At 42.2% G+C, this 25,228-nt stretch overlaps 1 pseudogene; it reads left to right on the top strand.

Moving 5' to 3' along the window:
- The first annotated feature begins 13,896 nt into the window (after positions 1-13,896).
- The window catches only part of LOC132820030 (sodium- and chloride-dependent neutral and basic amino acid transporter B(0+)-like), a 100,119-nt pseudogene continuing 88,787 nt past the window's right edge, over positions 13,897-25,228 (top strand).

Raw genomic sequence — 25,228 nt, 5'->3', positions numbered from 1 at the left:
ATGGTGAGTCAATTGAGGTATTGGTGATTATTTAATTGGAAAAAGGGTGTGAGGAAGGGGTGTGTGGCAGGAGTCATAATGCTTGCTGGGGAGCAGTGTGGACATAATGGGCTGAATGGCCACCTTCTGTACTGTAACAATCTATGATTCTGTGACTCTTTCTCTTGTTTGTTTGTGGAATGTGAGTATTGCTGGCTAAGAAGACAGTCAACAGGATGTGATTTATCCATTCCCTGCAGCCTTACAGTGCAGTGGGCAGGATAAATTTCCTAATAATGGGGCTCATGCCAATCACCAGCAGGAAGAGGTGCCATCCTTAGCAAGAGTATCCGATTGACCAGCCATTCCACCAGTGTCAGCAGTGCCACAAGCTCAGTGGTGGGCACTGCTGGTACTGCAGGCAAGGCCACATGTGGGACCAAGGAATCTATAAATCCTGGATATTGGGTCGAGGAAGGTTTGGAAATCTTTGGTTGGGATGGATTTTGCAGAGCAGTTGAGCATGATGCTATGTGTAATTGGAGTGCCCCCAAGTTGCCCCCTGAAAACAACACCCTCCCTTCTTTCCTTCCCATCATTTTATGCATGTCTTTATAAACAAAATGTGGATTCCTACCGACTTGCTTTGCAAAATCCATTTCCAACTCTCCACCCTCAGTACCCTTGTCCCTTGATGAAGATTTCCAATTCCTTCCTGAAGGATCATCATTGAGCTGAAATGTTAATCTTATTCATCTCCCTGTTGAATATGTCTGCCCTGTTGAATAATTCTAGAATTTCCTGATTTCCATCTCAACCTTCCAGCACCTGAAATTCTTTGCTTTGTAAATCAACTTTCTTTTGTGCCTGGTGCCTGCTTTAGCTTGGTTGTGGGGAATGCAGTTTTGTAAAGTGCTCTTGCAGGACACTTGCCGAAGTGGTGAATGTTGAAGGTGTTCCTTGGTGAGTCAATTAAACAGGCAGCGTTCTCTTGGATTGTGTCATGCTTTCTGTGTTTCACAAAGTCCATAAGCCTCATCAATTGGATCACAAAACTGTAGAATAGAAATCAGAAGGAATGGTCATCAAACTTTACAGCACTGTGGTCAGACCTTACCTTAACTACTGCGTCCAGTTCTTCCCAACAAGACAGACAGACAGACACATGGATACTGGAGACTGTAATGCTAGGAGCCACAAGATTGACCCCCTAGAATTGGGGTTTTGAGTTATGAGGAAAGATTCAAGAAATTGTACTTTTCAGGCTGCAGACCAGTTCATTTTGAGAGGTGATCTTATGCGGTTATAGAATGTGATTTTACTCAGAATATTAAATTTATGAGATTGGAGAGCTTGGTTTAAAATGAGGAAAAGCAATTTGAGAATTTATGTCTGGAATTCTGCAACACATGAAGAATGATTGACACACAGCACTAATTTCTGCATTGAGCAGTGGAGGCTAAAATCTAGAAATCATTGATGAAGCAATCAGATGTTGCAATATCAGGGTGTTCACCAATTATTAACGTCTGTATGAAGATGGAGTGATGACCTTCCTCATCCAGGATAAAGCTGTGGTCTCTATATTTATTGCTGCCTTTAATTCCCACGATCGCAGTAATAAAAAGAAAATATTTTGACTAATGTTGCAGATTTAATTTAATAAAGACGATTGCAATTTGAGCAGAGGGAAAGTTGATGAGGAATATGTGTCATCTGAGAATGTAGTAGAGGTCATGGGAAGGGGAGATATCTAGAGGACTTTTGTGAACATTTCATAAATATCATTAGTACAATGTTCCCAGGAAGTTAAAACAGTGAATAAAATATTGAAAGGCATGGAAAGATCATAATATATAAATCCAGAGAGGTGTTGCACCTGACCGAGATCACATCTGGACAGAATCATAGACTCTCTGCAGTGTGGAAATACCATTTAGCCCATCAAGTCTGCATTGATCCTCTGAAGAGCTGCGCACCCAGAACCAACCTCTACCCTACAACCCTGCGTTCCCCATGGTTAATCCGCCTAGCCTTTGCATCCCTGGACACTATGAACAATTTAGCATGGCCAATCCACCTAATCCACATATTTAAAGTCTGGTTGAAGATTTGTAGCTCGGGTGTCCGTTGTTGTGGTTCTGTTTGCCGAGCTGGAAGTTTTTGCTGCAAACGTTTCGTTCCCTGGCTAGGGAACATCATCAGTGCTATTGGAGCCTCCTGTGAAGCGCTGCTTTGATGTTTCTTCCGGTATTTATAGTGGAAGCGGCAAGAACAAACCACTATAAATACCGGAAGAAACATCAAAGCAGCGCTTCACAGGAGGCTCCAATAGCACTGATGATGTTCCCTAGCCAGGGAACGAAACGTTTGCAGCAAAAACTTCCAGCTCGGCGAACAGAACCACAATAATCCACATATCTTTGGACTGTGGAAGGAAACCAGAGCACCTGGAGTAAACCCACACAGACATGGGGAGAACTTATAAACTCCACACAGACAGTCACCCAAGGGTGGAATCAGACTTGCATTCCTGGCATTGTGAGGCAGCACTGCTAACCACTGAGCCACCGTGCTGCTACATGCAAAATTGATTGTTTATTTCAAAAAAGAAAAATGGAACACAACTAATTCCAGCCCTTCAAGGAATGAGAATAAATCGAGGAAACAGGGTATTTTGCGGTTGAGAAAAGATAAATTCTTAAATCCTTTTAATGTCTATTTTAAAGATTTGAATGTTATGTTTTTTTTCCATTTAATGCTTTCTAATTTTCCATTTCATTTTAGGTTGGGATTTATTGGTTACATTTAATGGATTATTTCTGTACTGGATGGATTCTCATTGTAGTTGCTCTGTTGGAACTCATTGGTCTCAGCTGGATCAATGGTGGGTATGACTGGAAAAAAAAATAATTACAATTGAAATGTATTTATGAGAATACTTTCACCTCTTCAGAGAACACTACAAAATCTACACTGGATATTGTGCAGATAACTATAGGGTTTGAACAGTTAGTGAGGATTTAGACTTGAGTCAAATGAATAATGACAGAGGCAAAAGTTTAGGATTATAAAATTCATGAACTAATTTTATTGAACTATGTTTCAAAATCACAAGGCTATGATACAGATATAACAGGTGAACAACATCATGCATGTCCCACAGTGAAAAGCAAAATTTAGAAACTAATTGACTTGCTATTCAATCATGCCCTCACTTGATAACTACCCCACAGCAACTGAATCCTTCCAATCCAATTAACCTGTGGCATACTTGCCTTCATTGGAAGTGGCATTGATTGTAAGGGTAGGCAAATTATGCTGCAGCTTTATGGAACTTTAGTTAAGTCACACTTGGTATATTACATACAGTTCTGGTCACCACAGTAGCAGATGGATGTGGATGCTTAGGAAACGTTTACCAGGATGTTGCAGGGTATGGCGATTTTAGCTATGAAGAACATTTAGACAGACTGGGTTTGTTTTCATTGGAATATGAAAGGTTGAGGGGTGACTTGATAGAAGTTTAGAAGATTGTGATGGCATGGATTGAGTGGAAGGTAAGAGGTTTTTTACCCCAGGGTGGAGGGATCAATTACTAGGGGACACACTTTCAAGGTGTGGGGGGATGTTTCGAAGTGATCTACAAGGCATGTTTTTCACACAAAGGGTGGTGAGTGCCTGGAACACGCCTGCTAGAGGAGATGGTGGAAGTAGACACAATAGCAGCATTCAAGAAGCACCTGGACAAATACATGAATAGGAAGGGAATAGAGGGATACAGATCCTGTTCGTGAGGACAGTTTTATTATGGAAGAGCAAAATGTGTAAGTGCAGGCTTAGAGGGCCGATAGGCCTATTTCTATACAGTTGTGTTCTTTGTCCATTCTGACTGTTTCAAAACTCCCAAATATTCCCTTCCACCTTCATAACAGAAGCATCACATGGGTAGATTCTTAACATTGTTTCAAGACTTCTCACTTCCCTGACCACAATGATGATCCTACAGAATCAGGAGATTCCCTTAATGAGATTGTTCCTGTGAGTGTCTTGATCATCATAGAGATTAGGAACATTAATACGCTTCCTGATCCTTTATCTTGGGACACAGGAATAAGAGTAGGCCATTCAGTCCATCCAACCTGTTTCCTTATTTAATACCATCATGGTCAGACAACACTCCAATGTCTTTTATCTGTGCTATCCATATCCATTCATTCCATTGGACAAGTTTCTTGATCATTTTCTTGCCCTATGGTGCCCTAAGAATACAGCCAAGGGAATACTATTTACTGATTACCTGTTTACAGGAATTAACATTAGCCATTGTTTCCATTCCCTTAACTATTGTTCACACAAAGATCAGGCTCATCAATTCTAAAGTGATGAATGCAATTTCTTAGCCGACATTTTACATTTCCAGATTTTGGGAGACCAGGCATTGGCTGGAAGCTGTACACCAGGATCAGGCAGATGTCCCAACACACTGGCTATATGGGAATTGCCTGGGAATGTATGATACTCATGGAAATACCCAGTGTCAAAAATCCTCTGAATAAGTTCCAACTCTGAGTTAGAGACAGAGACTTCAGAAAGTTCTGACTGACTTATAATTACCCAGGAAATGTTAGAAGGATTAAAATCTGCTCTCATTATAAAAATGACTCCCTCAATCATTCACGTTGACCTGACAATGAATAACATTAACAGTCTCCCACCAAGTCATTCACCTGTGACATCACTTCCCATGGGCATGTGACCACCCACCACTCTCTATTCCAGACAACACACACCTCTCATCTCCACTATCAAACACTCCCAACTCCATACCTGACCAGATCCAAATCTTCCACAACCCTGCTCCACAACCAACATGACTTCACCACATCATCAATCCCCACTCATTGGCACCTTTGGCCTCAACCTGCCACCTCACTTCATCTCCCATTCACCTTGAACACTTGTCTTCTCGAAACAGTGTGAGAGTTCCTTCAAGACCTTTAAATCTTGGAGTACAGATAATCGATTTGGTGATAGGGAACACTCTGTTCATCCAATTTGAAATCTTCAGCAATCCTTTCTCTGTTTAACCTGTTCATCAATGCCACCTGTACAAGATGAACTTCAACAGAAAACAAGCTGCCCTGAAGACAGGACAGCGCGAGTGATGGTGTCTCTCTGCTTCCTTGCCATTCACAGGGATAAACAGATTCATCAAGGACAGTGAGATGATGATTGGGAAAAGGAATTGGCTTTTCTGGCTCTGGTGGAGAGCTTGTTGGATTCTGATCTCTCCGTGCATTTTAACCGTAAGGAGATGTTACATCTTTGAGTGATTTAAGCTGAATGTAAAAATGTACAGTAAGTCCCTTTCATCATGTTACTGATTTTACTTTCTGTGTTTATTTCATTCAGGCAATCTTAGTCTGGTCCTTAACAACATTTGCCCTTCCAACATATGGACCAGTTGAATACTCTGTCTGGTCAATAGCGCTGGGCTGGTGTATGATCATCTTCTGTATTATGTGGGTACCCATAATAGCCGTGGTGAGAGTTGTCCAAGCTGAGGGCCCCACCTTGTGGCAGGTGAGGAAATGTTTGAAAGATCAGGAAACAGTTTCTGTGACAACCTCTCAGACTCCTACTTTACAGCAACTTTTAGTAATACAGTGCCTCTACTGCTATATTATATCCCACTGTACTCCCAAGAAGTGTCATAAAGTAAAATCTTACACCAAACCTCACGACAAATTACACAGTAGAAGAACAGAAGCTTGGCTGAACCAGTCGGTGTGAAGATATGTTGAGAAGGAGAAAAGAGAAATAGAGAAGTCTAATAGTGAATATGTAACCACTGGTGATTGTCATTAAAATGCATTTGGTTTACTAATGTCCTTCACGAAAGGACATAATTGATTCTTACCTATTTTGAGAGCAAACAAAACATCCGACATCAACCTAAGCACCAGACAGGACAAACGCAGCCTTGCCGACACTGTGATGTCCTCCTTATTTACATCTGGGGACTTGTTGCTTAATCGGAATAGCCTCTCCTATCTCTGCATCATGCACCATTAGGCTAATACTTCCCAGGTTATTTCCTCATATCTCCCCATGTGATAGTAATGCTCTTTCAGGTAATTTCAATTTTTCTCAGGAAGATAACCCAATCATTTATCCCAATTTTTGACAACTTCCTCATTGTCCCATTTAATTTGAGGAATGTCCAATTCAGAAGCCTCTGAACTTGGCTCTTCCTTCTGTGCTGTAATCATTAACACCTTCTCTTGCTTTCCTTCCCTGTCAAAATATCTTTTGAGTATCCCACAAGACACACTCTGTGAGATTTCTTCCAGTCTGGGGTCCATATCAAGTAGTTTACCTCACTCAATGTCCTTTCGATTTTATAAGATCCACTAAATCCTGCTTTTAAAGGTTCACCTATTACTGGAAGTACCACAATACCTTATCCCAGATAGCAAAATAGCAACATTTTGATTTCTTATTCCACTTGCTGAGTCATTGTGAGCTGTGGTACTTTTAAATGCTGTTGAGTCAACTCGCTAGCTCAATTTAATCATTCTCTAAAATTTGACACAAAGTCCAAATGGGTGGTCTCTGAATTCTGACATATTAATTTCTACTTAATCAATTTTAGTGGTCCTCTCACTTCATGTCCAAAAACTAATTCAAATAGACTAAATTAGGTGGATTCATTTGGTACATCTCTGATCATAAAAAGAACAACCAAATTCCCTTATTCCAATCATCTGGATAATCCTGACTATAAGCCCTCAACATGGTCTTTAGTGTTCAATGCCATCTTTCTAACGCTTCCTGCGATTCTGGATGGTACGCAGTAGATTTGAATTGTTTTATGTCTAAACTGTCCATAACTTCCTTAAATAGTTTGGATGTGAAGTTTGACCCTTGATTTGACTGTATCTCTGTTGGTAGTCTGTATCTAGTGAAAACTTTGAGTAATTCCTCTACAATCCTTTTAGCTGTGATATTGTGTAATGGAACAGCCTCTTGAAATCTTGTCGATGTATACATTATTGTTAACAAATATTGGTTCCCACTTTTTGTTTGTGGTAGGGGACCTACTCAATCAATTAAGACTCTGGTAAAAAGTTCCTCAAAATCTGGAATAGGTATTAAAGTTACAGGTTTTATTACCATCGGTGGTTTTCCAATCACTTGACATGCATGACATAGCTGGCAAAATTCAACTACATTCTTGTGCAGTCCAGTAAAAATGTCTTTGTATTTTAGCTTGTGTTTTCCTCACTTCTAAATGGCCTCCAAGTGGTGATTCATGTGCCACCTGCAACATTTCCTTTCTATACCCCACTGGCAATACAATTTGATGAATCTCTGCCCATTTCTCATCTGCTTGAATATGTGATGGTCTCTGTTTCCTAATTAAGACATCATTTTTCAGGTAATAGCACACAGGGATAAATTCAGACTCCTTCTCTGTATATGCCTTTTGATACAATTGCTTTAAGTTTTCATCTTTCTGCTGAACCTCAATGAGTTTTGCACAGGTAAAGATATTTGCATGATTATTTATTTATTCCTGTTTTATCTTAACTAACTGATTGAATACAGTCTCTGCTAATGCCACTTCAGATTTCTTATCTGTACCCTTTGATCTCTCCTCCTTCAACTGGTGACTCTGTGACCTCATTACTACACAAACAGGGAAGATTCCCAAGTAAGATTCTTGCAGTGCTTTAGTTGCTTGAGTATCCACAGGTCTTTCAACTACAGTAGGCAGCACACCTACCAGTGAATCAGCTGTATCATTCACAAGGACAAATTGTTTTCCTGGAACCGATACTTTGTCCAGTACTCCTATACACATTCTCCACTCTTTTCTAGTCACTCTAGCATCATTTTACATAATTGAGCACTTTTTGTCTCACCATGAACTCTTGTTACCAGTAACTTTTCTGGCAATAGTCCTTCAGGAGTATATTCCTCCACATCCTTCAACATCACAGACTGAGAGAATCCTGTGTCCCTTAATATTATAACCTCTTTACTCGCTACTCTAACATGAATAAACTTTACCTTTTCAGGTATATTTTTAAAGCAGATCTGGCATTTCTTCCTTAACCAACCTCTGATCAGCTTGTGCACTCTGATGCAGCTTTCTAGCTCCCACTGTTACCACTCCAACAACACTTCCAGGGTTATCCTGCTTTCCCATGCCTGGCTTTCCTGTGCTTTTCCTAGCCCACCAACACTGTGATTTCATGTGATCTACTTTATTGCAATAAAAACACTGGAGCTTTTACCTTCTTCGTCCCCTTCTGGGGTTTCCTTTTTACGCTGTGATAAGGTCTCCTTATGATCTTCACTGAGATCTATCTCACCCTTTCCACAGGAGGATTTCTCTTTTCCCCAACTTCTATCCCTCATGGATTGAAATTGATGCAGGAAGTCAGACCGTGATTTATGGACCAACTCATAATCATCAGCCACTTCAATTGCTAAGCTTGCCATTTTTAACTCTCTGCTCTGCCAAATGAATTTGCACTATGTCAGGCAGTGAATTTTTAAACTCCTCCAAAATAATTGTCTCTCTAAGGGTATTGTAAGTTTGTTCTATTTTTAAAGCTCGTATCCACCTACCAAAATTACTTTGTTTAATTCTTTCAAACTCAATATAAGTTTGACCAGGGTTCCTCCTTAGATTCTTTAAACGTCTATAGGCTTTCTGGTACCAATTCATATGCGCTTAAGATTGATTCTTTTCCCTACTCATACTCCCCAGATACCTGCTCTGATAGCGATGTGAATTCCTCACTAGCTCAACCCACAAGTTTGGTTTGGATCAACAAAACCCACACACTGACTGGCCATTGCATTTGTTTAGATTCTTTTTCAAATGAAATGACAAGGGCTTCCACATTCTTCTCATTAAATTTAGGCCTTGTTTGAACATACTTAAACAGTTTCTCACTAGGCTTCTGACTGCCAGGGGCTTGCTCATCCTCACTCTCTTCCTCACTAAACCTACCTTCAGCCTGCATCTCCATCCTTTTGTGCTGACTTCCCTTTTTAAGTGTCAATTTCTAAAGTTCAATCTCTTTGCTTTTTCTTTCTCTTCTGCTAGAGTTCTTCATTATCTTTCTTTCTCTGTGGCTAAAGCCCTTAATGTGTTTGCTTTTTCTCTCTCTTCTGATTTTAATTGTAATTCAAACTGTTTCATTTCTGCTGCCCTTTCCTTATCTCTCCCCTCTAACTCAAGCTGCTTCATTTACAATCGAATTCTTGCCATCTCTACAGATCCTGATAGTGTTTCCAGCAAATTTGAATACTGAGCTACTGCTGAATTCATCTCATCTTTCCTCACATTAGGAGGTAAATTCAACCCTAGCTTGTCTATTAATTCCTGCAGTTTGGTCTTATCTGCCTTTTGCAAAACCCCCGAGGTCACTTCTTCTACCTCCAGGACCTCCTTGGTGATTGAAAGAGCCATTGCCATCCGAACACGGTTTAAACCAACCAAATCAACACCCGAAATAAAAGACACTAGCAACTACCACTCGCTGTTTAAATCCTGCAAAAAGCCCCCAGTCTGTCATGGACTAGGTCTGACTGTAACTTTGCTATTTGTTTAATGAGGTGTACAGTGGATATTCCTGGAGTACATCAGCTTGGTCAACTGCCAGGTTTTAAACAAACAAAATTTATTTGCAAAATTATAAAATGAACTACAAGGAACAGAAAACAGAATACCCGATAACTTATCCTATCCAAACCCTACCTAAGGATGCTGTTCTGAAAATTCTTGCAACAATCCCAGTACACAGATCCCTAAGCACAAACAGCAAACAATGGCACAGGCAGCATACAGTTCAAAATCAGAAGGGCAGAAGGACAGAGAGAAGGCTTCCAGTTTCCCCCATGACTCTACTCCCTCCCGTACTGAACTGAAGAGCTAGAGAGCTGGCCACGTCCCCTTGACAAGACCAAGTTTTCAAAAGGTCTTTCAAGCTTTTGATCTGAAGCAGTATTTGTTTGGGGAAACAACAAGGCCCCAGTGAACCATTCAAAGTTCAGGCACGATGGAGCCTGGCCAATTATCCCCTCTCTAAAAAAAACTCAAGGGCAAACTAACTTGTACCAGACCATTACTGTGACAATTGTTGGGGGCTTATAATCCAATCCAATCAAAGTGATCACCCCTTTCTTATTTTTAGTTCATCCATATAGCTAGACAATCACCCAGGAATATTCTGTCTAAGTACAAGTTGAATTCCCTAATCAAAAACATCATTCCCTCACCTCTCTTGTGCACCTTTTTATCCTTCTGATAGCATCAACATGCCAAGCATTAAGCTGCCAATTATCATCCTCCCTCAGCCAAATTTCTGCAAAGGGTATGATATCCCAGTCCCATGTTCCTATCCATACCCTACGTACATCTGCCTTACCTGTCAGTCCTCTTGCGTTGAAATAAATGTGTTTAATTCATTGTTTTTCCTCATAGCCCGCCATGCTCTTGCCTGCCTTGTTTATTGAACTTTCTCCCTTTATCTTCTGTATCAGTTCTCAACCTTTTCTCTTTTCTCATTGTTGCTCCCATCCCTGACCCCCATCACGGTTTAAGAAAATGCAGTCAGAGAGGAGAAGGGTATTATTAAGCAGGAGAGGGGTCAGAAGGGATTTACCAGGATGTGGCCAGGTATGGAAGGTTTGAGTTATAAAGAAAGGCTGAAACGTTTTTTCACTGGAGCGTAGGAGGTTGAGAGGTGACCTGATAGAGGTTTATAAAATAATGAGAGGTATAGATAGAGTTGATGGTAGTTGTATTTTCCCTAAGATGGGGAATTTCAAGACTAGGGGGACATTTTTAAGGAGAAAGTGAGGACTGCAGATGCTGGAGATCAGAGCTGAAAATGTGTTGCTGGAAAAGCGCAGCAGGTCAGGCAGCATTCAAGGAGCAGGAGAGTCAATGTTTCGGGCAATTTTTAAGGTGAGCAGTGAGAAGAGAGAGATTTGAACAAGATATGAGGCAATTTTTTTACACCAAGAGTAGTTTGTGTGTGGACTTACTGAGAAATGATGGATGTGGGTACAATTACAGCATTTAAAAGATATTTTGATGGATACGTGAATAGGAAAGGTTTGGAGGGATATGAGCCAAGACCAGGCAGGTGAGACTAACTTAGTTTGGGATTATGTTCAGCATGGACAGGTTAAACCAAAGTGTTTCCATGCTGTATGAGTCTATGACTCTATGACCAATCAGAAAGAGGCTGGCAAGAAGTCAGGAAAGCTCCAGAGTGCATTGCGATCCGGAACAGATTAGTGTTGGATGACCACATTTATTTCTGGAGAAGGTGGGACGTACAAGTGTTCTGGTTTTCTGAAGGTATTGCTGAATGTGATGGTGGGATTTAAAACTAATTTTTGCAGGGGTCTGGGATACTAAATGGAGGTTCAGTAAAGGTTAATGTACTGAAAAGTATTGAAGAACCCACCATTGCAATGCAGAAATTCGTGCAAATATATTCAAGTTAGTGCAGAATGGAGTGTGGCAAAGATGGATGGTATTTTTTAATGCAAGGAGTCTTGTGAGTAAGGCAGAGGAGTTGTGCGTGTTTATTAATGTATGAGGATCTAATATCATTGCTATCACAGAGATGGTTGTGGTTGAGGAAAGAACATGATTGTCAGCACAATATTCTGGGTTATAGAATCTTCAGGTGAGATAGGGGAGATGGGTGAGGGTGTAAAAGAGCTGGTGTCACCACATTGATCAGGGAGTCAGTTACTCCAGTAAGCAGGAATAATATCTTAAAACAAACACAAACAATGCTGCAGAACACAGAAGGTCTGGCAGAATCAATAGAGAGATAAACAGAGTTAATTAGTTGAGTCCAGTACAAGGCTTCTTCAGAGTTGAAAGTTGTAGGAAAATGGGCCTTTATACTTTTGTCAGAGACAGAGGAGGGTGTAGGGGCCAGAGGACCAGTGCAAAAGACAGGGAGCAGCAGCAGCAAGAGAGAACAGCTCCTTCGGGTGATTGATGGCGGTTGCAGCTGCCATGGTGATCGGTCTTCCTGTGTTTTTTTTGTTTCTGCATGGGAGTCGGTTGGGGCAGGGCCCCATGCAGTCCCAGATCCTTGGCTGGCTCTGGCTCTAGCACTGAGGTCACAGATGAGGCCTGAGCCAGGATCCCGATGACTGGTGGCAGCTTCGCAGGGAGAGCAGTAGGTAGGAGATCAGGCCCATGGCTCCAGCTCAGACATAGAGGCTTGTGGGAGACATGGCAATGGCAGGGGTGGGTCCATAATTAAGAACTCAGAGCCCAATGACAAGACCCTGGAGCCCGTTACAAAGACCCTGGCTGATGTTAAGCAGTGAATGGAGGAGGAGCGGAGGGTATTAAGAAGAAGAGGGAAAGATGAACTCAAAAGCAGTAAAATTTTGCATTAAACTCAGTCTTTCAAGATGACGCTGAATGTGGTGACACATTGCATTTTGCACAAGAGAATACACTTTTTGTTGTATTTTTATATGCAATCATCACTCTTCCAAACCCACTGGTGTTTGTGATTCAGCCAAAAGATCATGCACCTAGCAAAGCTTCTAATGATCCAGCCAGATGGCTAAGCTGACCAGTAAATAACATTTGAAAGCAATGGAAGTTTTTCAGTAATTAGCTCTGGATCTCACACTGAGAGAGCCCTATCTAATCATACAATTCAGAATATTGCTTTACCCTATCAATAACCTACTCCAATACAGATGAAGACTTTTGAATATTAATGTGCTGCACTTTCAATTGGTGACTTGCTGATAGTCAGAGGCAACAGTGTAGGAACCATACTATTTAATAGTTACTTAACTTTTCCAACTATAGAACTATTACACCTCACTTTAGTAAGCATAGTTATAATTTAGGCGATAACATTTCATGATGGAATGCTAAGAAAGCAATACAGATTTACTTCTCTCTTATAATCTTCTAACTTTAAACATTTGGTTAGAGGTGAGACTGCCAGATCAATGGACAAGCAATCATGTTTTTCCCAAATCCATGTACATTTCATCTTATATAGGGATTACAAAACTGCAGCCACACATTCAAAACTAATTAAAATTTCATTACGTAAAATGAACTCGGGTAGCAGGGGATGACAATTATATTTCTAATATGGGAGAAGACCCGTTCATTTTTAGAAGAAATCTTAGATAGCTTTTCTTTGGCTGAAGTTCAACTTGGTTTGGATTCACTTGGAAGCTATTCCTTTTAAAACCAGCGCTTTGCCCAAACCCTGAGGACAGGGAATGAATGCCCTTTGATCGTAACTGTTCTGAAAACAAATCATTTAACTCAATAGAAATGTTTAGTGTGGAAATTGAATGATTAGCTAAGTAGAGTTACACCTGTTATGAAACACAGTAAGAGGCTGACTTCTGACTCAACAAGAATAATCCATTCATGAGAAGTTGAAGGACTTTTGGCCAAAAGGAGTGTCCTCATTTTACTTCCAATTCTTGTGCAAGTGGAAGAATAGTTCATTGATGTCTGAAAATGGACCGAAGGCATTTATTTCGGTTCTTACTGAATGACAATCGGCCAAACCCTCCACAGGATACGGTGAGTATTTCAACAAAACAAAACAGTAAAAATCCATGTAAGACAATTTGAGATACTGTTGATTTGTAGATTTTGGTCGTTGTGAATTGTAGACTCTCTGTGGACATCTGGCTGTTTCTAACCTGACAGACATTGCTGCTAAATAGAGAACTGCACCATTTTCCGATAGTTGTGGGAGTGGTGACTATACATTTCACTTGAGATCTAGTCTGAGAAAGATTAATGTCTGAGCTTGCCATTTCAATTCTTTCTCCCAGGATACCGCCAATGAACATGGTGCTGTGGGTGATGAGAATGTGGAACGGGGTAACTGGTCTTCGAAGACTGATTACCTGCTCTCAATGATTGGTATGCAGTGGGTTTTGGGAATGTTTGGAGATTTCCTTACCTGGCTTACAAAAATGGAGGAGGTATGGTAGAGAAATTAAAAATATCGGAGAGTAAGAAAGGCAGAACTAAATGGATCGATTTGTTGACTTATCCTGAAAATTGTAGTTCAGTAAATAACAAATGTTTATTGCACTAAAAATGATATAGTAAATAATGCAGAGTTAAACAATTTCAATGTGAACTGGTAAATTCAATCCCACAGCTAACAAGTTTGACTACTATTTTCTTATGAAGAGAGAGATATGTCAAGGTAATAGTTTAAAATTAGCAATGTGATGCATCAAATATATGCTATTTATAAACCAAAGTAAATGGTTCATTTATTAATTTGCAATGTATTTTCAATTGATATTGTTTAGAATGCATGAGCCATCCACCTCAGATATATTTACTGCACAATGTGTGAAATCCTCAGAAGAGCAGGCTCCTCAGTCAGGCCCTGTGTTCAGGTTTGTACATTATCATCAAAACTGCTCAAATCAGGGCTCTTCACAACCCACACCATTGGATTGATGGAAACCAAGCGCAAATGTATAAGAAATGTCACAACATGACTGTGTAAAGTGACCTGAAAAGATATCTGATTGTGTTAGAGAGTGAAATTCACAAAACGGGAATTTGGACATTCGTAGAGATTTCAGGGTAAATTTTAATCCACCCCACACAGCGTAAGCATGGAGTTTCACTTGAAAATTGAAATCCTTTCCGCTATTTTCCAGGTGCATTCCTTATTCCCTATTCTGTCATGCTGGCCCTTGTTGGGATACCATTGTTTTTCTTGGAGTGTTCCTTTGGTCAGTTTGCCAGCCTTGGGCCTGTTGCAGTGTGGAGGGCTGTGCCTATGTTACAAGGTGAATGTTTATTTTATCGATACAGTCGCAGCAAATTCGGAAAAGTAATAGTGTTGATTTAATAAATAATAATAAACCTCCCTTATCTGACAAAGGTTAAAGCCAAGCTTGTGAAGTAATGTTGCACTCTGATCTGCCATACACGTTATTAGATGTGGTACATGCTGTCTATTGGTTTTTGGCTCATAGTTTGTCAGGTTTTTTTATAAAAATGATGAATTGAAACCCAGGATTCGGGACCTAACACAGCAGAGTGACATCACTGGTAAGGCATAAGTTCATTGGTTGATAATAGCTACTAACATGACTATTATTGGCTACTTTCAGGTTGAAGGTAAATAAGGGAAATATTTAAGGTTACAAATTAAAAGATCAGTTGGAATTTTTTGAAAAAAACAAATTAAGAACTTTTTAAATAAAATCGAGATGCAGGGCTAGGCAATATCTTGTAACTGCATGAAATTGGAGTTGATGGACCCTACTGAGGAGCTGAAAATGTGTTGCTGGAAAAGCGCAGCAGGTCAGGCTGCATCCAAGGAGCAGGAGAATCGACGTTTCGGGCATGAGCCCTTCTTCAGGAATGAGAAGAGTGTGCCAAGCAGGCTAAGATAAAAGGTAGGGAGGAGGGACTTGGGGGAGGGGTGTTGGAAGTGCGATAGATGGAAGGAGGTTAAGGTGAGGGTGATAGGTTGGAGTGGGGGTTGTGGCGGAGAGGTCAGGAAGAAGATTGCAGGTTAGGAAGGTGGTGCTGAGTTCGAGGGTTGGGACTGAGACAAGGTGGGGGAGGGGAAATGAGGAAACTGGAGAAGTCTGAGTTCATCCCTTATGGTTGGAGGGTCCCTAGGCAGAAGATGAGGCACTCTTCCTCCAGCCATCGTGTTGCTATGGTCTGATGATGGAGGAGTCCAAGGACCTGCATGTCCTTGGCGGAGTGGGAGGGGGAGTTGAAGTGTTGAGCCACGGGGTGGTTGGATTGGTTGGTCCGGGTGTCCCAGAGGTGTTCTCTGAAATGTTCCGCAAGTAGGCGGCCTGTCTCCCCAATATAGAGGAGGCCACATCGGGTGCAGCGGATGCAGCAAATGATGTGTGTGGAGGTGCAGGTGAATTTGTGGCAGATATGGAAGGATCCCTTGGGGCCTTGAAGGGAAGTAAGGGGGGAGGTGTAGGTGCAAGTTTTGCATTTCTTGCAGTTGCAGGGGAAAGTACTGGGAGTGGAGGTTGGGTTGGTGGGGGGCGTGGACCTGACAAGGGAGTCACGGAGGGAGTGGTCTTTTCGGAACGCTGATAGGGGAGGGGAGGGAAATATATCCCTGGTGGTGGGGTCCGTTTGGAGGTGGCGGAAATGATGACGGATGATATGAGGTTCAATGTGACCACATCTGTGACAAGTGTTGGTTTCTCTTGTGTATGACCTGTCCTTCTTTGTGTGTGGCTGCATCAAGCTGTGTGTAGCTCCTCAGTACACAAACACTAAATCTGACTATGTACTGAGGTTCTACTTGTCCCTGGTGTTGTGAAGGATGGGACTGGTCTTGTTGCTGCAGACTGCTCCAAGGAATTTGACTGTTCCATATCGCTTTTCCTTTGTGAAGAATTTCAAAACACTTTTCATCACAGGTCTATTAGGAAGAGGTCAGTATGTAGCATCCTCAAGACCCTGTTGGAAAAGGACAGGTTAGTCAGCAGACTGTCAAAGTCATTTCGCAGAATGCCTCATCGCCAGAATTTTCCAACAAGCACCATGACATCACTTGGCTCATGGTGAGAAGGGCAGTACTTGTGAGATTCTTCACGTACGCCTGGATTGTCTGCGCCACTGCATGTTGCCTACAAATCGGTTTAAGGAGGGGGAGTTTGTGACTGTCTCACATCTCCTGCTGGAATATGCCTTTGCAAAGAGAGACTGGAGAGAGATGCCACAACTGTGTCACTCGCCCATCTCCACTGACTTGCAGCTGTCTGCACTGGACCCGCTGTTATAGGAGTCACCATTCTTCAGGCACCATCTCATCACTGCTGGGCCCATTTCAATGCTGCCTCCAATACTGGGTAGACTGTTGGGCCCCACAACCAAGAGTTCCCACTCCGGGCCTCCCGTGATTCCAGCCAGGAGTCTCCTGCTCCGCTGATGCCTTGGTGACACCAGGTGTCCCCGCTCTGGGCCTACTGCGAGCCGGAGTGCCTCATTCCACTGACAGGCCAGTCTGCTGGTGTGCCAAGATTCCCACTCCAGCCACCGTCCTCCAATATGCCAGCACTGGCACCTTAAAGAGTCCATCACCTCCGTCTCCGATTGCTGGAGGAGCAGGGGAATGTCCTTGCTACCATCACTGCCACCTCCAATTACCGGAAGGCTGTCACCACTCCGTGTAAAGCCTGCTCTTGTTGCCTCTGACCAACCCACCAAAGAAACGAGAAATGAAAAGAAAAAAAATCAAGAGAGAGCAGAAATTAAAAGATTTTTAAAACGTAGATGGAAGTGGATGAGCTCTAGATAAGAGTCTGCATGCAGCCCTGCTACACTGTCGCCATCTTGGAAAATTGAGGGTTTGCAGAGCAAAAATGACCCTGACGAGAGTTATGTCCAGGCCTCCCAGCAGCAGTCAGGATATGGGTCAGAAAATAAATCAGGAGGTAGAAAAGGCATGTAAAAAATGATGCACAATTGCAGTAATCATGGGAGTCTTCAATATACAACTGGACGAGGAAAATCAGGTTGGTAGGGGATCCAATAAAAAAGGGATTTGCAGAATGTCTACGAGGTGATTTGTTGGAGCAACTTGTGATAGAGCCCTCCAGGGGACAGGCAATTCTGGATTTGGTGCTGTGTAATGAGGTAAACTCGATTAAGGAGCTTAAGGTGAATGATCCATCGGGGGCAGTGGCCATAATATGATAAAATTCACCCTTCAGTTTGAAATGGAAGAGCAGGAATCTGGTGTAAGATCTTTACAATTGAGTCAATGCAACCAGAAAGCCATGAGGGAGGGGCTGACCTGAGTTGATTGGAAGGGGACCATAACAGGGAGGACGGTAGAGCAGCAATAGCAGGAGTTTCTGGAGGTAGTTTGAGGGGCAAAACAGAAATTCATCCCAAGGAAGAAGAAACATAGTAAAGGGAGGATGAGGCAACCACGGCAGACAAGGGAAGTCAGGAATAGCATCAAATCAAAAGGAAAAGCATCCAATGTGGTGAAAATTAGTGGGAAGTCTGGAAATTTGGAGGCAGTTAAAAACTAGCAGAGGATACTTACAAAAGCAATAAGGGGGAAGAAGATGAAATCTGACGATAAGCAGATTGTAATATAAAAGAAGATTGCAAGAGTTGCTTTAGATGCATAAAAGGTCAGAAAGAGGTGAGAGTGGACATTGGACCATTAGAAAATGAGGCTGGGGAAGTAGTAATGGGGAACAAAGAAATGGTGAAGAAAGTGAATAGGGACTTTGCATCAGTCTTCACTGGTGGGAGGCACCATTAGTGTGCCAGGATGTCAAGAGTCAGGAGGCAGAGGTGAGTGTAGGGGCCATTCCTGTGGGGAAGGTGCTGGGGAAGCTGCAAGGTCTGTAGGTGAGTAATTCAGCTGGGTCAGATGGACTACACCCCAGAATCCTGAAGGTGATAGCTGAGGAGATTGTACAGGCATTGTTGGTGAACATTCAGGAATCACTGGAGTCAAGGAAGTTGCCAGACAACTGGAAAATGGTTAATGTAACATCCCTGTTTCGGAAGGTATGGAGGCAGAAGGGAGGAAACTATAAGCCGGTTAGTCTGACCTTGATCATTTATAAGATTTTACAGTCCATTATTAAGGATGAGATTGTGGAGGGTTTGGAAGTGCATGGTAAAGTAGGGCTGAGTTAGCACAGCTTCATCGAGGGTAGGTCATGTCTGACAAGTTTGTTAGAATTCTTTAAGGTGGTAATGAGCAGGTTAGACGAAGGAGAACCAATGGATGTGATCTATTTGAATTTCCAGAAGGCCTAAAATCAGGAGCCATGTATGAAGCTGCTAAATGGGATAAGAGCTGGTGGTGTTAGGGGCAAGGTCCTGACATGGTTAGATTAGTGTGGAAATAGGCCCTTTGGCCCAACAAGTCTACACTGACCCTCCAAACAGTAACCCATCCAGACATGGATAGAGGATTGGCTGACTGTCAGAGGGCAGAGATTAGGGATAAATCCACCAGTTCCACAAGGACTGTTGGGACCACAACATTATACATTAACAATCTGGACAAAGGGACTGGGGGCATCGTTGCTACGTTTGCAGTTGTTGCAAAGATTGGTAGAGGGACAGGAAGGGCTGAGGAAGTGGGAAGGCTGCAGAAGTACTTACAGTAGTGAGGAGAGTGGGCAAAGAAATGGCAGATGGAATACAGGATGGGAAATTGTGAGAGTTATGCAATTTGGTAAGAAGAATAGAAACAAAGACTATTTTCAAATTGGGGAAAGGCTTTGGAAAACCGAAACATAAAGGGTAGGAGTTTAGGATTCCCTTAAAGTTAACATGCAGGTTCAGTTGGCAGGTAGGAAGGCAAATACAGCGTTAACATTCATTTCAAGAGGGTTAGGATATAAGAGCAGAGATGTGCTACTGAGGTTCTATAAGGCTCTGGTCAGACGGCATTTGAAATATATGAAAATGTTTGGACCCCATGTCTCAGAGAGGATGTTCTGGCCTTGGAGGGGTCCAGAGGAGGTTTACAAGAATGATCCCAGGGATGAAGGGATTGTCAAATGAGGAACAGTTAAGGACTCAAAGGAGCCTAGGAGGATTTACAGAATAATGACATTTACAGAATAATGAAATTTACAGAATAATGAATGGTCTGAATAGAGTAAACCTGGAGAAGATGTTTCCACTAGTAGGAGAGACTGGGACATGAGGGAACAACCTCAAGCTGAAGGGACAACTCATCAGAACTGAGATAAAGAGGAATGTCCACAGCCAGAGGGTGGTGACTCTGTGGAACTCATTGATGCAGCAGGTTGTGGAGGCCAAGTCATTGAGTATACTCAAGACAGAGATAGATAGGTTCTTGGTGGTAAGGGGTGCAAGAGTTATGGGGAGAACTCAAGAGAATGAGGTTCAAAGATATATCAGCCATGACTGAATGGCAGAGCAGACTCAGTGGGATGAATGGCCTAATTCTGCTCCTATATCTTATGACCTTATGGCCTAAGACTGGGCATGTGTGATTATCACCACTCACAATGATAATGGTGTCCTAAAGAATTAGTGAGAGGGCATATAAAGGTGAAGACAAGGAGCATCATTCTTGTAATCTAGACAAAGAACTATAACATAATTAACATTTCCTGTTTAATACAAAAAGCCTTTGAAATCTTTACTGTTGGACACTGAATGTTGAAGCAGCCAACATAATCGATTAAACAAAACCGATATTTCCCCAAAGGTGTGGTCAGCCACGGCAGTCTCCCTGTTCTGTCCTGTGCTCACTGAAAGAAAATCCAATTTGGTTGAATGACCAGCCAAATGCATGTCAAATACATTATTTTAAATCAATAATTCACAAACCAGACTCCCCTGTTCTTTCTTCTGTTTTCAGGTGTGGGGATTGCTATGATGCTTCTGATTACAATGTCCAACATTTCGTACAACTGCATCGTTGGCTACAGTCTATACTACCTGTTTGCTTCCTTCCAATCACCCCTACCATGGGCAGACTGCTTCAGTTGGTGGGGAGCAGATGAAACATGCAGCAGGACCCCCAAAGGTACAGTGTTAGCTTCTACTGGGGAAAGTGTACACACTGACTGTTCATTGTTCATTCTGTCAGTCTGAGTGAGGGAGAGAGATGAACAATAGTTTCAGTGACCATCCTCATTGTGGCCATACAGCAGAAAGACTCGGATAGAAAGCAGCAGCAGGAATCATGGCACTGAGTCACTGGAATAGCAGGACAGTCAGTCAGAAATAAATAGTGAAACATCAGAATTTAACAGTCTTTCACATGTCTCACGTTTACTTTCACCTTGTCAATAAGTCTGTGTTGTGTTCTTTCTGACTGCGTTCATTGTTTGTATCTCTCTCCATCCCTGTATTGTGTCTCACACTGACTCCCTTCTCTGTCTATTACTGTGTTTTTTGCAGCTATCATTTTCTTAACTTATTCTCTTTCTCTGAGTTTTTCCAAATATCGATCATCTCACATATATTTCTTACACAGTCTGACTCTAAGACACACAGAGTTTTTGTTGCAATTATTTAAATGTCTCATCTCTTTAATTTCATCTCATCTTCCACAATAACACTATTTAACTCAGGATGTCTCATGTCACTATCAAAGGTTCATGTTGTGTGAATTGACAAGACTTAATGTGAAATCTTGATGTGAGTCAAGTTGAAATTTCTGAAACAGAGGACAAAATACTTCAGCTTTGAAAGAAAATCTACTTTTAAATAAACTGGGATTGTGGGTGTTCCCCTGACCATACTGTACAGACTGGGGCTGTGGGTGATCCTGGACATCAACTACAGTCTGCACAATATGGTGATAAATCACCCACAGTCCCAGTCTGTACAATACAGTCAGGGGTCACCCACAGTCCCAGTCTGTACAATACTGTCAGGGATCATCCACAGTCCCAGAGTGTACAATACAGTCAGGGATCACCCACAGTCCAGTCTGTACAATACAGTCAGGGATCACCCACAGTCCAGTCTGTACAATACAGTCAGGGATCACCCACAGTCCTAGTCTGTACAATACAGTCAGGGATCACCCACAGTCCCAGTCTGTACAATACAGTCAGGGATCACCCACAGTCCCAGTCTGTACAATACAGTCAGGGATCACCCACAGTCCCAGTCTGTACAATACAGTCAGGGATCACCCACAGTCCCAGTCTGTACAATACAGTCAGGGATCACCCACAGTCCCAGTCTGTACAATACAGTCAGGGATCACCCACAGTCCCAGTCTGTACAATACAGTCAGGGATCACCCACAGTCCAGTCTGTACAATACAGTCAGGGATACACCTACAGTCCCAGAGTGTACAATACAGTCAGGGATCATCCACAGTGCCAGTCTGTACAATACAGTCAGGGATCAACCAAGTCCACAGTCAGGGATCATCCACAGTCTGTACAATACAGTCAGGGATCACCCACAGTCCCAGTCTGTACAATACAGTCAGGGATCACCCACAGTCCCAGAGTGTACAATACTGTCAGGGATCACCCACAGTCCAGTCTGTACAATACAGTCAGGGATCACCCATAGTCCCAGTCTGTACAATACGGCCAAGAATCACCCACAATACCAGCCTGGACAATACAGTCAGGGATCACCCAGTCTGTACAATACAGTCAGGGATCACCACAGTCCCAGAGTGTACAATACTGTCAGGGATCATCCACAGTGCCAGAGTGTACAATACAGTCAGGGATCACCCACAGTCCCAGTCTGTACAATACAGTCAGGGATCACCCACAGTCCAGTCTGTACAATACAGTCAGGGATACACCCACAGTCCCAGTCTGTACAATACTGTCAGGGATCACCCACAGTCCCAGAGTGTACAATGCAGTCAGGGATCATCCACAGTCCTGTATTTTTGCATTGAAGAGCTTCATATCTTTATTCCAAAAAAAAACTCTCGAAATTTTAGGACATTTCCATTATCCAATATTCCAGAAGAATAGAACTCAGTTTTTCTCTGCCTCAGACGAAGTGATGGAAGCTGGTACAATTAAAACATTTAAAAGTTAGCTGGATGTGTATATGAATGTGAAGGGTTGAGATGGATACGGGCCAAATGTTGGCAAATCGGACTAGATTAATTTCGGATATGTTTTTTAGCATGGACAAGTTGGACTGAAAGGTCTGTTCCTGTGCTGTACATCTCTCTGACTCGATGACTCTTGATGTTATTTGTTCCATTTAGTATTTCAAAATCCGTGACGAAGTCATCTTTTTAGTTTTTAATTTATAAAGAATAGAATCATTGTCTGTCTAATACCATACAGTTAGGGACATCTATCAACACCCAGAAGACATGGATTTTCCATTATACACCCACAGAATTCAGTGATGGAAGTCCTTATCTCCATAGGCTAGGACTCATTCAAGTCGCGATCGATTTCTACATCTTCTACTTCAGAATTTGGAATGTTACATCTTGCCAAAAATAATTCAGATATGAAGAAGTTATTTTTGAGCTAAAATTACAATGTAATTTTTGAAAACAGTTGTTTCATCTTATCCTTGAGATTTATGTTATTTGAAATTTCATTTTTACATTGCTAGTTTCTGAAAGTGAATTGATAAGAGTACATTCAACAATGTGGTTCATCTGGGCTCAGAGTAATTATGGATGTCCGTAAGATCATAAGACCATAAGATATAGGAGCAGAATTAAGCCAATTGTCCCATCAGGTATGCTCCACTATTCGATCATCACTGATATGTTTCTCAAACTCATTCTTCTGCCTTCTCCCTGTAATGCTTGATCACCTTACCAATTAAGAACTATTTTATCTCTGCCTTAAATTCACCCAATGACTTGGCCTCCACAGCCCTCTGTAGCAATGAGTTCCATAGATTCATCACTCTCTGGCTGAAGAAATTTCTCCTCACCTCAGTTCAAAAGGGTTATCCCTCCACTCTGAGACTGTGCCCTAGGATCCTGGCCTCTCCTATGCATGGAAACAACTTCTCCACATCTACTCTATCCAGGCCTGTCAGTATTCTTAAAATTTCACTGAGATACACCCTCAAGGAAAGACACAGAGTCCTCAACTGCTCATCATGTGATAAGCCCTTCATCCCCAGGATCATTCTTGTAAACCTCCTCTGAATCTCTTCCAATGCCAGCACATCCTTCCTTAGATACAGGGCACAAAACTGCTCACAATATTCCAAATGAGGCCAGACCAAAGCTTTACACAGACTCTACAGTACATCCCTGTTCTTGAGTTCTAGCTCTCTTGAAGTGAGTTGCATTTGCCTTCATAACTGCCAATGAAACTTGCATGTTAACCTTAAGGGAATCCTGAACCAAGACTCTCAAGACCATGTGTACTTCAGATTTCTGAAGCCTTTCCCCATTTAGAAAATAGTCTATGCTTCTATTCTTCCTACCAAAGTGCACTTCCTCACACTTTTCCACATTGTATTCCATCTGCCACTTCTTTGCCCACTCTCTTAATCTCTGTAAGCCTTCTATAACCTCCTCACTTCCTCACCACTACCTGTCCCTTCACTTAGCTTGTCTCATCTGCAAACTTAGCAACAATGCCCTTAGCTCCTTCATCCAGATTGTTAATGTATAATGTGAAGGTCCCAACACTGATACCTGCAGAACTCCACTAGTCACCGGCTGCAATACCCAAAAAAGCCCCTTTATCACCACTCTCTATCTTCTGCCAGGCAGCCAATCCTCTATCCATGCCAGTACTATGCCCCAAATGCCATGTGCTCTTATCTTATTTAACAGCATCCTGCTTCAGTCACCAATCAGCTGAAAGGCTTTTAAAATTAAATGCATCACAAACTAAATATAAATGCATTCTTTTTGTGTGTAACCACAGCTAGAGAAGGAGATCTTCTTTATGAAAATCCTCCACCTCACTAAGAAAGCTTCAGTACAATCAATAATTAACAATCTGCTCTGAAAACCCTGCACATGGCTTCACAGCTGTGACACCCTGCCCCCAACTTCCTCTGGAAATGTGATATCACCCCCAGTTCTCTGCCGATATGAAACTTGACCCCACCCTCCCATTCACTGTTACCATTGGACTCCATCCCCCTCCACCAATGTTGTTGCTACTGGAACCGACCAACAAGACTGCTCCCTTCCCCCCAAAAATTCTCCTATCATCCTCAAGTTACCCTCAACACTGGACTATTTAGCAAACTCCATTGGTATCCTGCACCATGGCATCTTACCCACTTGGCACCCTACACCTCCTCAGCTGGCACCTTATCCACCTGGCAACCTGTCACCCTGCTCCTATCCACATGGAATTTTACATAGCTCTCGATTTGCATATCTGCACCCTACCTACATGCACCCTATTTAGCTGGCACCCTTTTCCTATCAGTTTAGCACCTTCCCTTCCCTGCACCCTAACACACATTTATGTTATGAACTTCCTGTTTGACAGCAGCTGTCAGGAACATTAAAATGTGAGAAGACAGCAGTTGTGAAAAGGGGTTTTGCTTTCCCCTGGCAGGCTCTGTGCTGTGAAAGCACTGTCAGATTGAAAATGTGGCTCCCCATTTCTGAGAGAGCCCTGAGTTGAATCTACCGCTCAGAACTGTGGAGCTCCATTCATTCATTTTGTAAAACAAGGAGTGGTGTAGCAAGGTATGTGAGACTCTCCTTCCCTGGATAATCCAGCCCATTA

The sequence above is a fragment of the Hemiscyllium ocellatum genome, chromosome 11 (assembly GCF_020745735.1).
Source record: "Hemiscyllium ocellatum isolate sHemOce1 chromosome 11, sHemOce1.pat.X.cur, whole genome shotgun sequence".
Lineage (NCBI taxonomy): Eukaryota > Metazoa > Chordata > Chondrichthyes > Orectolobiformes > Hemiscylliidae > Hemiscyllium > Hemiscyllium ocellatum.
Note: the sequence above shows the minus strand (reverse complement) of the source record. Positions and strands in the feature narration are given on the sequence as shown.